Here is a 15618-nt window from a genome sequence, read left to right on the forward strand (position 1 = left end):
TCTTTTCTATATGTGGGAGAAAACTACTTTAGGATGAAAGGATCTTGGATAGGCAGGGACGTACTTTATGACAGTCAAGTCCATTTAAGTCCACTGTTTACCTCTTGGGTTAGGGAATCAGTTAAGGTTACATCTGTCCAGAGTTTCTCAGTCTGTCCTTTCTTTCCTTGTGGAAAATCTGTCCAGGAAGAATTTGTGGAGTTAGCCTCTTTGTCTCTGATTTCTGCACATCCAGCAGTTAGGTCAGAGGAGCAGCAGATACTTGAGTAAGCGTGTCTTATGCACGCTGCCTTTTGTGCCTGTGCACAGATTTCTGTCTGGAGAATCATGGACATATCTTTGGCAACCTTGGTGATTCATAATGCCATTGTAAATTTTCTGGTTGAGAATGAGGTACTGAGCATCAGGGTTTCAGAATTATTTTGACCTTATCTTCTGCAACAGGGCTGAAGAAGTAGAAATAGTGACCAGTGCCTCTGTTTTTGCTGCAAAGTAACTGCTCCATCAGAATGGAGCTTGCCCTCACTACATTCAACACCAAAGGCTAAACTCACTTAGACTTTCTTTTCATCAGTTAGTAACTAACTGCAATGCATCCTATTAATTTCAATGTAAAAACTCAGTGCTACGTATCAAAGGGGGATAGAATGTGGCTCTGGATAGCTGAATACACAGAAATAAAAGGTGTGTTTGCAGAGCAACTGGGCTAGCACGCAAGGTGCTCTCTGTGAATGACTGAACTGTAGGTGTAGATTTTCCATAGGTGAGAGACAACAAGGCATTGCCTGTCGGTACCTTCTAGTTCTCTGTAAATTCATATGGTAGCTTAATGCTCACTTGCTGCCTCCTGCAGACAAGCCCCAAGATAATTGTTCATATTAAAAAAGCTGTTATTTCTTTAACAGGAATCTTCTACCTCTCTAAAGCAGTGTATTAAAGACAGATTAGAGGGAAACCCTCAAAAGCTGCTAAACACATGTAAACAAAAACACCAGGGTATTTTATACACATGAAAATAATCATACAAGAGTTTTCCAAGTACAATAACATCACTCCTTGTATCATACTAAATTAATAACATCTCTCAAGCACCTGCCTAAACCAGAAGTCTTTCCAAGAGACTAAGCGTAACCTCTCTCATTAAATCAGCATTCAGAGGGCTAACTAGCAGATGCTGCTGACATGAACCCAAATGTAATCTCTTTAACCTTGTCCTGTGGGGAGCAGACAAGTCATGACCGAATAATTCCAACTAAATTAGATTTTATGTGAAAGTGTATAATCTAAATTAAATTTGATTAAAATGATTCACTGATTTGTGTTTGCTTTAAAGGTCCTAATGTAGCCAAGGTGACCAGTTTTCAGTAATCTGTGTAATCAGATCAATTTATTTTTACATGTTTGGATCAAGATTTTTTTATCCAGTAGATTTTTCTATATTAATCATATTTATCTTAAATAACCATGGGTTGATTAGGTGTTTTCAATTCAGATAGAGGCTCACTGTAATTCAATTTTCATGGGGTTAATGAAGAAAATGGTGAAATCTAACTGTGGTGACTATAAAGATGTGTGATGTAAAATATCAAAAACTAACTGCATGGAGAGAATCATCAGGTTGTCAGCTGATGAGAGGACAATATCAAATGCAAAAGATTATAAGACAGGTGAATCAGAAAGGGCTAGAGGAAAGATTTTTTTTTCTGTTCTCTTATTCCCAAAACCCTGTTCAGTGGGAGGCTTTGCTCAGCATAGACTCACTGCAGCAATAGGAGTGGAATTCTGCAGCTGCCTGTTTGTGTAGTGATAAATTTCCTGGGCTTAACCCCTTCACATCCTCTTCCCCTGCTGGGAATTCGTGCAAGTGGGATGAATCTTGGTCACTGGCTTTATTACATTTTTAAATCTTAATTGGATACTGCTAGCACTGGTTAGTGACTGTATTCTCAACACTAATCACAGTCTGCAATCAGCAAACAACATATAGGTACTAATTAAGACTTATTAAATTAACATGACAATTTTATTTAATGTATAAAGTCAGGGGTTCCTGTGTGCTGAATATAACTGTTTTAATTTCAGTGGGAAGAAGGCCATGGGCTCTATACAAGAATTTCTGTAATTTTTTATAAGAAGCTGCTGTTATCACTTTTTCAGATACTGTTTCTCTCTGGTATCTGGTGGCTTTTTTTTTTTTTTCCCCTTGGACATCATATATTTCCATAGTTTGAAGGCCCTGCTACAAATCCAAAATTCTATAATGAACAGGACTTACTAGAAGGTTACAGGTCATCTTTAGAGACGTTAATAGATCTGAAACAGTGCCTGGTTATGTTAGTATGAAAAGGCTCAAAGTTGAAGAAGGAAATTAAGATGTATTATCAGTGATGTTACCCAGGTGATACTGCTCGTGTTAAATTTTGGGTTACGCACAAATTAAACTGCTAACTACTCCAGGTAGCTATGGTAGAATATTGGAATAAATCAAAGAAAATGAGGTGCCCAGTGTTTACTTGGCATTTTATTCCTTTAGGCTGCTCAGACTGTTTTCCCACCCTTAATTACCACAACTACAGCTCTTTGCTCATTCTTTCTTATCACCTCAACAGACCCTGTGTAGACCAGATAGCTCACTAAGCCTGTTCCTTGCCTATGGAGCAAAACCCTTCAGCTCATGTTTAATTTTAAGTGTGGGAATATCTTCACAGATTTAAATGGGATTCTTCACAGGCTTAAAATTCAGCATGAGTTTCTGCTCTTTTCTGGAGTGGAGCAGAGGAAAACTCCCCTCTTCCTCAAAGCCTATGTCTGAAATCTACTCTGTAGTGCTCATCAACTTGTTGAACATGTTAGTCTCTCTCCGGACAACATCTCTGATGTTAAAACTCTTGTGAAGATAACAAAAGCATGAGTGAGTAAACTGCTCCCTTCTCTACATTCTCCACTGAAAACAAAGCAAAACTACTCCACCTCAGCATCTGCACTGGTTCTGAGCCAAGAGTTTTCTTTGTCCTTCTTGTTTTTATTGAGTGGGAGAACAGAAAACAACATATTTTTTTTCCCTTCTCAGTTTCTTCTTAGCGTAATGAAAAAAGCACACTACGCTTCACTGATACTTTTTAAGCTTTGTGTTGTTTTTCTAACTACAAATATACCTAAACCTTTTGTTAAACATCTGAAAAAAATCAGTTCTAATTTTTGGATTTATTTTTACTAGACACAATGTTGGTGGAAACTATCTATATTCCAAAGATCCGACATTCAAAATAACCGAAACATGAATAGAAGTAAATTGAAACTATTCCATTTATAGACTTCTGTACCTTCCACCTATATTTTTGTTGTTCATGGAACATTCATATTGGCTTATTAAATAACCAGGTTGCATTCTGCTTGTTTAACTTCTAATGCCTTTTTTTTTCATACCTTGAGACAGCTATCCTCCTCTTCAATTAAAGTAACAGGATTATGAATGTCAGTGCTATGACTTAGCAAAACTCTTACCTATGTGCTAAATTTTACATACATTAGTAAGCTTGAACTCAGTGAGTGGAACTTAATCAAACATGAGTGAAGTCATTGGAGCAGCTCTAATTTTGAAAGTGACATACAAAAGCTCTTTGGGGAGTGAGGAAACAAGATCAGATGAGTGTTATTCCAAGAAAGCTTATAATATCCCTTCAATCACATTCTCTTTCTCTACGTTTTGCATATGACAAGTGCTCTTTCACTGGATCTTGAGTAACTACCCCAAAACAACAGTAAAGAAGGGAGAACCTGTAGTTCCTAAAAAGCAAGCATGGGCCAGCCTAGTAATCTCATTTATATTAATTCACATTAAAACTATAGTTTTATGTTTGGGAAGTTTGTGACCAGAAAAGTTAAGTCCTTTGCAGAATTGTGTTACATTTTAAAAAATTACCAGTCATTGTTACTATAAAGAATAGGTCTTTATTTTTCATATCTAAAAGATTGAACCCTTCACCATGATTAATAAAGTCTGGTTGTTATCTACTTTTGTCATAAAAAATGATATACAGAAGAAACAGTCTGAAAAAACACAAAGGTAAAACGCTAGCATGAACATTTGTACCGACACTGCTAATTAAAAGACTTAACTTATTAGTCTTTAAGTAGCAAAAAAAAGGAAACAAACAAGTATAATTTGCTAGATTAATTTTATGTTCTGTTCTATTTAATCAAACTATACCTATAGTGAAAATGACAAATCTGAGTTGTCAGACTATGGATGATAAGAAAGATAAAGGTCATATATTTTAATGTCATAGAAGGTCTTATTAAAGGAACCCTAATTACATTAGGTATCCATGAAACATTAATTAAATACTGTCTGAAATAATTAGGTCCAAGTTACTGATGATTTAATTAAACTCAGTTTTTTATTTTATAAGAAAACTACAGGTCCAGTATCAGTCTGTTGGCAGGATAATTGATAATGTGTCAGAAGAGCAAAATAGTAACCTTGACCAGCTACATCAGAAGGACACTGGTGAGCAGGTTGCCCTGCTTGCCACACCTCGTGGGGATGAAAACACATGGTGCGTTTGATTTATTTCAAAGGGTGCAGACTTCAGAAGAAAGAAAGAGAAAGGTTTTGGCTCATATTCGCAACTTGTGTAAACTGTCATAGCATATCAGATGATAGTTCCTGATCTCTTAGTCCTGCTGAGATTCCTTGCAAATTTTGGTGAGGATTCTTTGCCTTATCAAGTAGTAGGACTTCTACAACATAAAGCAGATACACATCTAAAAGCTTGGTTTTACACGTCTACCACATGCCTCCCAAAGTTGCAAACCCTTCTCTTATTCCCCTCTACAAGGAAAAAATGATTGTGTAAACAAGCTAGTGACTCCTTGGCATACAGGAGGCCCTGCCAACTCCATGGTTAAATATGGATAAAGCAAGCATGACTGGGTGCAGATCAGCTGGCAAAGTGCTTACCTGATCTTTTAGAATGAGGGGAATATTATATGAGTGAAACAACATCCCCTACTTAAACAAAACTGCCACAGAATATAGTGATGTTATCTGGGGAAAAAAAAAAAAAAAAAAAAAAAAAAAAAGAGTACTGGAAAGGCAAGAAATATGTATGGTAAACTTGTATGAGGAGTGAGGCAGTGAAGGCATTTTGAGGAAAAAGAGCCTTTTTCTGTCTATACCATGACTGGGAACACAGACTACATGGCATTACAGAGATGGAGTCTATGACTTGATTCTGAACATCCACATCCACTGGCAAGAGAGATCTGAACTCTTTGTTTTGCCAAGCTGACTGGCTGATCTCAGACAAGTAAACCTCACACTCTTGTAAAACGAAAAGGAACATCTTTATTTGCCTCATAATTACAAAAGTACTTTCTAATGCCTGTAAGAGATATTGTTATAGAAAATTACTATAGAAATGCAACATATTGGCTTGAGAGTTCTAAGAATCAGAGGTAGTCTCATGCCTGCAGTGAAGAGCCAAATTTAAGACCAGCAGTCACCAAGGGTTACACAGACAGCTTAAACAACGTCCTTTCTAGGTATGGACAGCGCCTAATTAAGAAAAGTGTTCCAGTATATCATCTGGACAACTAACACTGGTCACATGTAGGGTTCTAGATAAAGAGAACAGGAGAAGCTCTTTGTAATTAAAACTTGCATGCCTCCGAAACATCACTTTCCACAGAGAGCTTTTTATTTTTGAAAGGGAATTAACTTGTCACTCTACAACTAAAAAGATTTTTAAAAATGAAAAAACAGACTAGAAACCTCTCATAGTTTATATTGTATAAAGCAAATTCAACAGAGGAACACCTATCTTGTCCTCTTGATAAAGTTCTGTGAGTTCTAGCATCCACTGAAATAAAAAGACCATTGAAGAGCCTATTATTTCACCATGGAAAAGTCATAAATTCTTCAAACCCCAAAATTTCATCACAGCTATCATTGGCAGGATGGGGTTTTTTTGACCACAGTCATCATTATGACACCTAATGAATATCCATATTTTACAAGAGAGATGTGAATGATTCCAAAGTGCTAAAGAAATGCTAAGATATTGACTCAATAACTAGTCAATCTCTTAACTAAATCCAGAAAGACAGTTTTGCAAGAAATTTAACAATTGACGCTTCAGTTGGACACTTCTGGAAAGATGGAGTATTTTATATATTGTGTATGAAAAACATGACAGCTGTACTGGGCACTGTACCTTTTTGTTTGCTGCTGCTTTTGCATCTTCCTCAAGATGTTAATGAAACTTTTCCCTGAGGCTTTCTCAGTCTTGAATCTCCTTTCATTAAAGATGAAGACTGAAATATAAAGAAAGTCTGTTTTTAAAACCAAATGGAATTGCTGTTTTGTTTGTTTTTAAAGAAAGCTTTGTTCAAGTCATTCAAAAGACAAAAACAGAAGTTAAAGTTTCATTCTTTTCCTCTACAAACTCTGCATGACATCATTGATTCCTAATTTATGATGTAAAATAGTCCTACATTTTATCCTACCTGATTGCTTGTGCCATCTATGTAATGCTGTTTGTACAAAAATCCGTAACTCTTTCAGGTAAAAGTAAAATTTTATTATGAAGTTTTTCATTAAATCCTCTTACTTTGACAGGTACTGTTATAGTAGTCAGTATAATAATGGTGCAAATTAGCACCTGTAGAATGTTTCAAAACTATTAAAACTATAAACATACTAGGTACCAATGAGCAATGTAGAAAGCAGACCTTCATTATTAATATACTGTTTCAAAAAATTATGTTGTCACTGTTCAGTATCAGAGTACGGGTATAAAAATGACAGTTTTTATTCCTAAAGTTTTAATTTCCACTGAAATAAATTGCCTTTTAAGATGCTTTTTGATACACTTTTTAAAATGCAGAACACTTTCATGTATTTGATAAGAATATAATTGTATAAATACCTCTAAATAAGGAGTACATTACATATCTGCCAAAGAGATTGGAATCCGTTGAACAATTTATTGTATGCTGCTTTTTTGCTCATGCACATATATGCACACATATACTGTAAGGTATTTAATGGTCATTGTTTGTCTGCAGACAGTATACAGACAAAGCAGACACAGGCACTGAAAAGAGTCCAGGATCTGGGACAAAAGAGACAAGCAGATGAATTAATGGGAAATTGATAACGCAGTGTCCAACAGAACACTGTTCAATACCTAGATATTCTACCCAGAAGGATACTCCACATCTAAGTTTTATGTTGTCTGGTATATAACACCAGTCTTACTACAGCACACATTCTCTGGAGTCTGATATGTAAGATCTTTTCTCATAGTCAGTAGTATCAATTTGCTCCATGACTGCTGCTTCTTGGATCACCAGTCCGAATCAGTACTGTTTGAGTCCTTATTGATATTTGTTGCCTTTGTGAATTTGTCTTTGCCTTTTCTTATTGTGAAAAAACTAAAAAATTTAAGTAAAGAATATTAAATGGGATACATGGTGAAGGCATGAATTAATTTTTTTATACAAGATGATGAGCCAGATCCTGCTTTCCTAATCTAGGCAAAATACAGGCTGAAATGGAAATTCTGCTTCAGTTTCTCCAACAGGATCAAGTACTATACAGTACTATGTCATTGTAGCAATCAAATAATTTAGAAAAATTAATCCTTCTCAAAGTGACATTAACTGTCAACAAATGAGATGGAGAATGAAAGAAAGCAGCTGCTTGTGTTTTACCTGTTTTGCCACCTGTTAACTGAAATAAATGAATAAACTGAATACTGTTGGGGAATCCTTGGATTTCCTGAAAACAGTGTCTATAAAATTAGCTTCCATTCAAAGATACATTGGTGACTGAGTTTATATAAGTTAAATTACAATTATCCCATATGCAAAATAAAATTATATCAGACTGTGAAGGCTAACAACCAGTTAAAAAAAGATGCTTTAAACAGTTTTAGTACTACAAATTCTAGACAGAAACAAGCTTGCACATTGAGAATAACATTGGCAACATCTGTTACTTGAAAATCCATAAGCTGTGCACACATTTGCAACATTTTTCCCCAGATATTTCTAAATATTGATTTAGACTTTAAAAGCAATGGAGATCCAGTACGAATTTCTTTATGTGAGCAAAGATGTTCTGCTAGAGATGTCTCAGGGCACACAGCTACCCACAAAATTGTAAAAGGCTGCAGAACAACCTAGCAGAAGCAGATCTCCAATTAATAAGCAAATTTGACAAGGCAGTTGCTGGATCTTTACTTATTTTTTCGTTACAAGCACTTACCTGATGTCTTGTGCAATATGCTATAAAGATATTTCCTAAAAGATTTTGGCAAATGAATTATGTAGCTGAAATGCAATAACGAAGGTAGAAATTTGTCCTGTTATCAGTCACACACATTCAAGCAGAAACCCAGCGCGGCACATTAGATAGAACTATAAGCTCTGCGATCTTCTCATTCAACCAAGATTGCTTCATACAAAAGTTGACAATACACTACTGAAAGCCATTGTTGATATTCAACATTTTTTAAATAGCTGAACAGAATAGACAATAAGGCATGAAGGAAAACTTGGATAGGAGGCTGGCCTGGAGTCTGGCTTCAGAAAGGAAAAACCATTAAAAATGGACAATAAATATGTGATTCTCATTTTTAATTGCCCTGTATGTGTCAATTAACTGATCTTTACCATGCTGAAATTCCACCAGTTTTAAAGGAAGAATAAAATATGAACCATAATTTTTTTCATCTATTAAAGTCTAGGTGCAGTTTTAAACGTTGGCACTGAAAGAGCCATATGCTTCCATGGTTCACATACACCATCCGCTAATGTAAATTAAGGAATTTGCAAAATCACTGAAAGATCCTCCCACTAAATGTTAGACCCATCTGCCTAGGCTGAAGAGATCATACATTTCAGTCATTATATCAGAAAAAAGGATTCATGTGAAATACTTTTAAAATTATGAAAAATCAAGTATTTATATTTCCTGTTATGATCTCCTACCCCTCTATTTCCTCAACTAAAAGAGATCAGACCACTATGTCCACTACAGACCTTGAAGAACTTCACAAAATTTTAGAGATCCTACATATCTTGGATAATGGCTTATTTTAACAATTGTTTGTATTGTGTTTGTATTGTCTAAGGTTTCAGTGCCAATACAGTAAAATTCTACCTTGTATAACTCTGAAAAACTGAATCGGTACAAGCAGATCTTATTATTTTCTACTGACACACCTGAAGCACCTTGTGTAGGTCATAGTAAAACACTATGGTTAGCAGCCAGTAAAAGACAAGTTTAAACAATTTTATTTCTTGATAATCTAGATATTCCAGCAAAACATTCTACTTAACTCGGTGGCTCAGAAGTATGGTTGTCTCCATCTCTGCTTTGGATTTCATTGGTTTCTGCTTCACCCATGCTATATTCAGTACTCCTTTCTCCAATATTTTTTTTTTTTTTTTAAATGGAGAACATTGTCAGATTATTTCAAGCCAGACCAAACAGTTTATGATGAATGTTGGTAAAGTAATGTAGCAGGTTTTTTTGTTAACCCTGTTGTATTATCCACTAATTCTGATCTTGAATTTAGAATGTGAAAGTTAACTGCATTTTATAGTGCATCTTTCCCTCTTGTTTTCAGATAGTCCTATTATGTGTGCTACTAGAATTTAGACATCACCTACGTTATTTAGACTTCCCTGAAGAAAGGATATTACTTGGTTTGCCTATGCTATATCTGAGCTGCTTGTTCCAGGAAAAGTCTGAAAGCCCAGGTGTGTCCAACACTTGGCACCAAGCACATATATTGTCCTCTTTGTCAGTCTGAATTCAACTTGAAATCAGGCTGCCTACAAATACTGTCTGCCCCCTCAGCAAAACCATATTTTCCAGTGAGTATGGCTAATGCAAGGACTGATCAACAGATGAGACTGAGCAGAGTGCCAGGGAAGTGACTCTGAGCAGGGAGGAGTAGGCTTGAGTACATCCTTCTAAAGGACTGTTACCTGGGTCCCCCTTAAAATGTTTTCCCTAAAGGCAAGGATTGAATCCAGTTGATGAATACTTTGCCCTCCTGCAAAGCACAATGGATACAGCCCTTTCAATTTATGAGTCATGTTCACAGGTCCTTCTAGGAAAGTCCTAGAAGACATTTCCCATTTTAGTTGTATTTGACAAATCATCCATCCTGACTTTCTCTAGAAGTCACCGTCAGACAGCAGAGTGGAAATATGTTGAATTTAAGCCACTTTGGTTCAAAGCCCATTATATGGCATCGATATAAACCAGGTTTTCTCTGACCTTGCAAAACAGAAGCTGTGAACAGACATGGTCAAATCACTTAACCACAGAAAGCCAAGAGAGCGGGAACGAAAACTACTGGGCCTTACATAATTGCAGCTAGAAGTATCTCAGTAGCTCATCTGCTAGATTCTAGGATGTTAGAATTTACAAACTAAGAACACAGAACAGATATAATTGCATTGGTCTTCATAAAGCTAACTCATTCTAGACAACCAAATCCTGCAGGTTGTCCAGCCCACCATGAAATATATTTTCTACATTAAAAAGAACCAAGTTTGATGCCTTCTTTTACATCAGAAAGAAATCAAACAAGCACAGAGCATTTTGCTTTACAGCTAGCCTTCAAGTCTAAGTCATACAAAGATACATATAGCTATTTAGTTGAAATTAGGTCCATTGATTTCAGTTAGCTCACTGATGTCAGTGGAAATGTTCATGTGCTTGCAGTAAGTCTACAGGATCTCTAAAACAACTAGAGATATGACATCTGTATTGAATGCAGCGCCTTTTCCCTTGTTCCTATGAGATTACTAAAACAACTTTCAGCAAGAAAACTAAACATCAAATATCAACATAATTTGCAATATCTTTTTACATGCCTTTCTTCCTTCTTGACACTTAAAATGATTCCTTTTCACTGTGATTTTCAATCTAAACAATTACATAAACTTCTAAGTTTCGCCAAGGCAGAAAATCTTCTAAATAGGTGTGGCAAGATCTTTTTATGCAGTAGTGCTCATATGAAAACCTAGTTCTAAATGCACTATAGGCTGCACTCTAAACAGATGTGAGAATACTCACTCTATGTGAGAATAAATCAGAATTAAACCTGGGCTCTTTTTACATCTTATCCAAAACTTTGAATTACAGAGCACCTTAGCTTTCAAACAGGCAAAGGATTTGAATAAGGAAAGGAGTCCACCACTAGTTTTCCAGGTCAGGTTCCTCCTGTGTTATTACACAGATGCTATGGATACACTGTCTGTTTAAAATTTGTCTGTTCTTAAAAGGATGAGAAATTCTGTTCTCAAACCCCCAGTGTTTCACCCAGCGGAATTCTAAAATTGTCAGTAATAATTCTGTAAATTATGTCTACAAGAAAATTGCAGTTTTATCCTTCCGAAGGAAAGGATTATTTTACTACATAGTTCAGTGTTCATCTCTGAAAATCACTTACTAGGTTGCTCTTGGCAAATTCACAAACCGCAGTTGTCAGGACTATCATAAAGTTGTATGCAACATCAATTTAACGATAACATTACACTGGTTTTTCTCTCTAGTCTTGCATGGAGCCTGTGAATTTGTGGGAAAGAGATATTCAATACCAATGTATTCATGCACAATGAAGAAAATGACAGATCTGCGTTTTGAGGACATAACATACACCTTGTCCACATTTCATTTGGATCCTTTCAAATGACTGCCAGTCCTGCTTCCAGATAAGTATAGAACATTACATGTATTCAGTAACTCTTTAAATTATTTTAAAGTTTTAGGTTACTACTTTAATTGCAAAGTCTTAATTTTCCTCTCTTACTAAAGCCATGATATGAATTCTTCTCTCATTGTTATAATTTTCTGTGATATAAGCCTGCTATAATTTAGCACTCAACTGCATTGAATCCCATTATGAAGTTTCATCTTATATCACACAGAGCATATCTGAGTATAAAACATAAAATGCTTAGCTTGTAAGGATAGGGAGCTTGTCATCTCCTTAATTTGATCACTAAAGTGAAATTTTGGATAAAAAAAGTTGGACTATAATGGCAAGATAATGCTAAATATCCCAATTTTTAAAATGAGTGACACACAGTGCATTTCAGAGATAGAGATACGTGTGACCTTCACAGAAGTTAATTAAAATATGGAGAAAAAAATTCAAACTGCTTTTTTCTAGCAAGCTTGTGTTTCAGATGTCCCTGACCCTAACTAATAGATGGGCTAGTCCAATATGTCTGCTATTCCCCGTACAAGGTCCCCTTGAATAGTCTCCTTCTAGAGATTGTCATAGTAAGGATGCCCTCTGTCGCTCAGATTTTTACATGTTTGAAGGTAATTCTCTTTTGCTGGTCCAGATGTGACATTGGTTTAGACTTTGAACGTTTTGTCTGTTTTCAAGAAGTCCTGGGTAGATCTTAAATGGGACATTTGTGTTGACCTTGCAATACCATCTAATGATTTGTTTCCTAATGCCACTATCTTAAATTTGCAATAATAATTATACAGACTCTTTGGTTTACTGAATTGTTTTACAGCAGTAAGAACAAAGTGTTAGAAATAATATAACTCACAAATCAAAATGTTTTTTTTCCTTGATGGAATAAGAGTAACTATAAGAAATCACAGACTGAAAATCCAGTGAGTGTCTTAAAGTAATATTAAAGAAATGGTCATAAATAAGCTAATAAATCTATGTTTGCTTGCAATGTCTTTTCAAACTTGAAGCAAATTACTTCTCGTACATTCATGGCTTACTAACTGTTCAACAGATAAAATAAGTTACTTGAAAAGGCACAGACATATATGAAATAAGGAAACTATCAGAGCTGGGTAGGGAAATAACTTTCTCATTCTACAAAGTGTTTTAGTATTTCTCCAGATTTCACATTCTAGACTGGGATGGAACAAACACTAAGTTCCTCCTCCACTGCAAAAGCAACACTCTGGTATTAAGGCACTTACCTATGATACAGAAGACCTAGTTCAAGTCTTTTTTTTCCTAGCCTGTTCCACCAGAGCTAATTACCATAAGCACCATGCTACTAAGCAGTCTAAGAGATGGCATACTTTCATCTTTCTTATTGGAGCTGTTTGACTTTGCAAATATTCTTTCCATAGGAACTAGAAAGTGGATCTGCTACAACTCAAGAGAATGATCTAAGTATGGCATGAAAGACTCTGCCAAAAGACTATGTAACTCTTTATACTCTCACAAATCTAGTCCTCAGCTTGTTTCTTTCCATGTTGTCCCTCCACAGTTGGCTGCTTTATCTGGATTATAAATTGTGCAACAATTCCAACAGGGTAGACTAGTGGAAATCTATGATGATACAATAAACAACAGCTTCATCATCGGGCTGTAATTGTCCAGGTGGTGAAAGGTCAGTTGTAAAAGAGGTTCAGGTCCTAAGTCTGAATACTCCAACAGTCTGTGGACTATCTGTTGTTCCATGGTATCTCATCTTAAACTTGAGAAGCCTTTTCCAGTGAAAGTCTTACAGAAGTGTTATGATCCTGTGAAAAGTTTTAGTTTCAATGAACTGATATTTTCTGATGAAAAATCATTTTGTCTAAACGTTCCTTGATAGCGCTAATGGTATAAGTATATAGGTTAAATAAATGTTAGAAATCATATCTATAAAAATGTTTACAAATACATTTCAACTGAGGAAAGGTAGAAAATGCTAACAATGAGTGGCTAAATACTTGCTGCTCACATAAAGACACACTTTTTTTTCTAGCACAATTGTGGAGCATAAGACATGGAGGCGGGGTTGGAGGAAAAGATGCAATAAACAGTGGACTCTTTTTTTGCAATAAATTTTCATAAAAAATATCTACAAAAAGGCCAAGTTACCAGTGTTGGATATTACAATGTATTTGATTAATTTTTTCTTTTTTAATATAAAATTGTCAGATAATCTTGTCCTGTGAAAATACTACATTTTAAAATTCACCGTGGAGCTGTCAGGCACCCACAGCCTCTTAGAGCTAGAGCTGGTACTGAGCTTGTGCTCCTTGTCAAAATTTAATGAGACGACCAGTTCTAAAATAATTGAATTTTCATATCAGAGCGAACCAGGATTACTCAGACAATAAAAATGCTGAGTCCAGTACTGTTACTGGCAAATACCTTTTGCTTTGCTCATGAAATCAGTATGTAAATGTTCAGGGTTTGTATTTAAGGCATCTTACGCATTTAGAGTTGTAGTACTAGCAATAATTTCAAATGGTGCCGTTGATAAGTAGCTGGGTGGGTTTTTTTTTTATAATGTTCAAACTGTAATTTGTTTGGTGAATCAGGATAAGCATTTGGTTTATATTTTATATAAATGTTAATGCAGTTGCAGTTTAATTATGTTTCTTAACTTTTAGCATTTCAAAAGTAGAATTTGAAGACCACTTCATCAGATTGTCTTGCTTTCAAGGAATACTTATGTGAGTACAGCCCCACTGACTTATGAATTTAAAAGGTAGAACTGTCCAGAAAGTTAGTGCCTGCTAAAGGCAATTAATATGTGTGGAGTGGTGAGGCATGAAGAGTAGTATAATGTTGTATGTATTCCTTAGTTTGCAGGTTGAAAAGTCAGAGACAAAAGGTCCCATGAGAAGTACAAAAGGATTAAAACCAAACCAAACCAAACCAAAAAAAGCCACAAAGTTGTGACTATTTACATAAATGTTTCAAGCAAAAATAAAATGTGCTCCAACAATTACAGAAATGGCTAATGGAAATAATTGCATGGATTTTCAATAAATTGTTAGGCTGAACATTACTGACAAATATTTGTTTTATTTTCTTGTTTTCCAGAGGTTATTATGAGGTATAAAACTGCAGGAATAAGGATAGCTAAATTTTTCCAACAGGACAAATGTCTGTGCCTATCTTAGCAACAGGAGTTTTGCATGACTGTGCAAAGTTGTGCTGAATTTTAAATGTGTGGCAAACACGTATTTGACTAACTATAATTCACAAGGAAGAGCTACTAAACAACTCGTAGTACATAAAAGGCCTCTGATCCATTATCACATTATGCTTTCTAGCACATATCTTCCTATGAAACACTCCAACCTGTCATCATTGTTAACACTTAAGGCAGAGTTAATTAGCCATGCACATAATTTTGCTTCCCTGACCAGCTCACCTAATTTAATATATGTTCTCGTGTAGCTGCCCAGATATGCTACAGAAAATCTATAAAAGAGAGAGGAATTTGGAAAATACATTTCCAAACGCAAAAGAGCTTGTGAGATGAAAATTCCTATCTCTAATAAAAGATGAACTGGAAAAAATCTTTGCTGTGACTGCAGTCCTGCACCCTTCTCTTAGTCAGGGAAGAGACTGCATTGCTTGGTGGGAGATGTAGTTTAATCCTGAACACTGAATTAAAACAAGGAAGAAATGCGGGAAAGATGCAATCTGAAAGGAAAAGAATCTATCTCTTGTGCTTCACTTATATGATGGTAGAGTTCTGTGGTAAAGATCTTGTAAGACCTGTAGGGCCAGGTGAACATCTGAAATTTTTGTTATTACAGTAATATTGGTTAGGAAAGTGATTATTCATAATTATATTAAAACCTGGAATTCTGTG

Source organism: Ciconia boyciana, chromosome 12 (assembly GCF_034638445.1).
Source record: "Ciconia boyciana chromosome 12, ASM3463844v1, whole genome shotgun sequence".
NCBI classification, from domain to species: Eukaryota; Metazoa; Chordata; class Aves; order Ciconiiformes; family Ciconiidae; genus Ciconia; species Ciconia boyciana.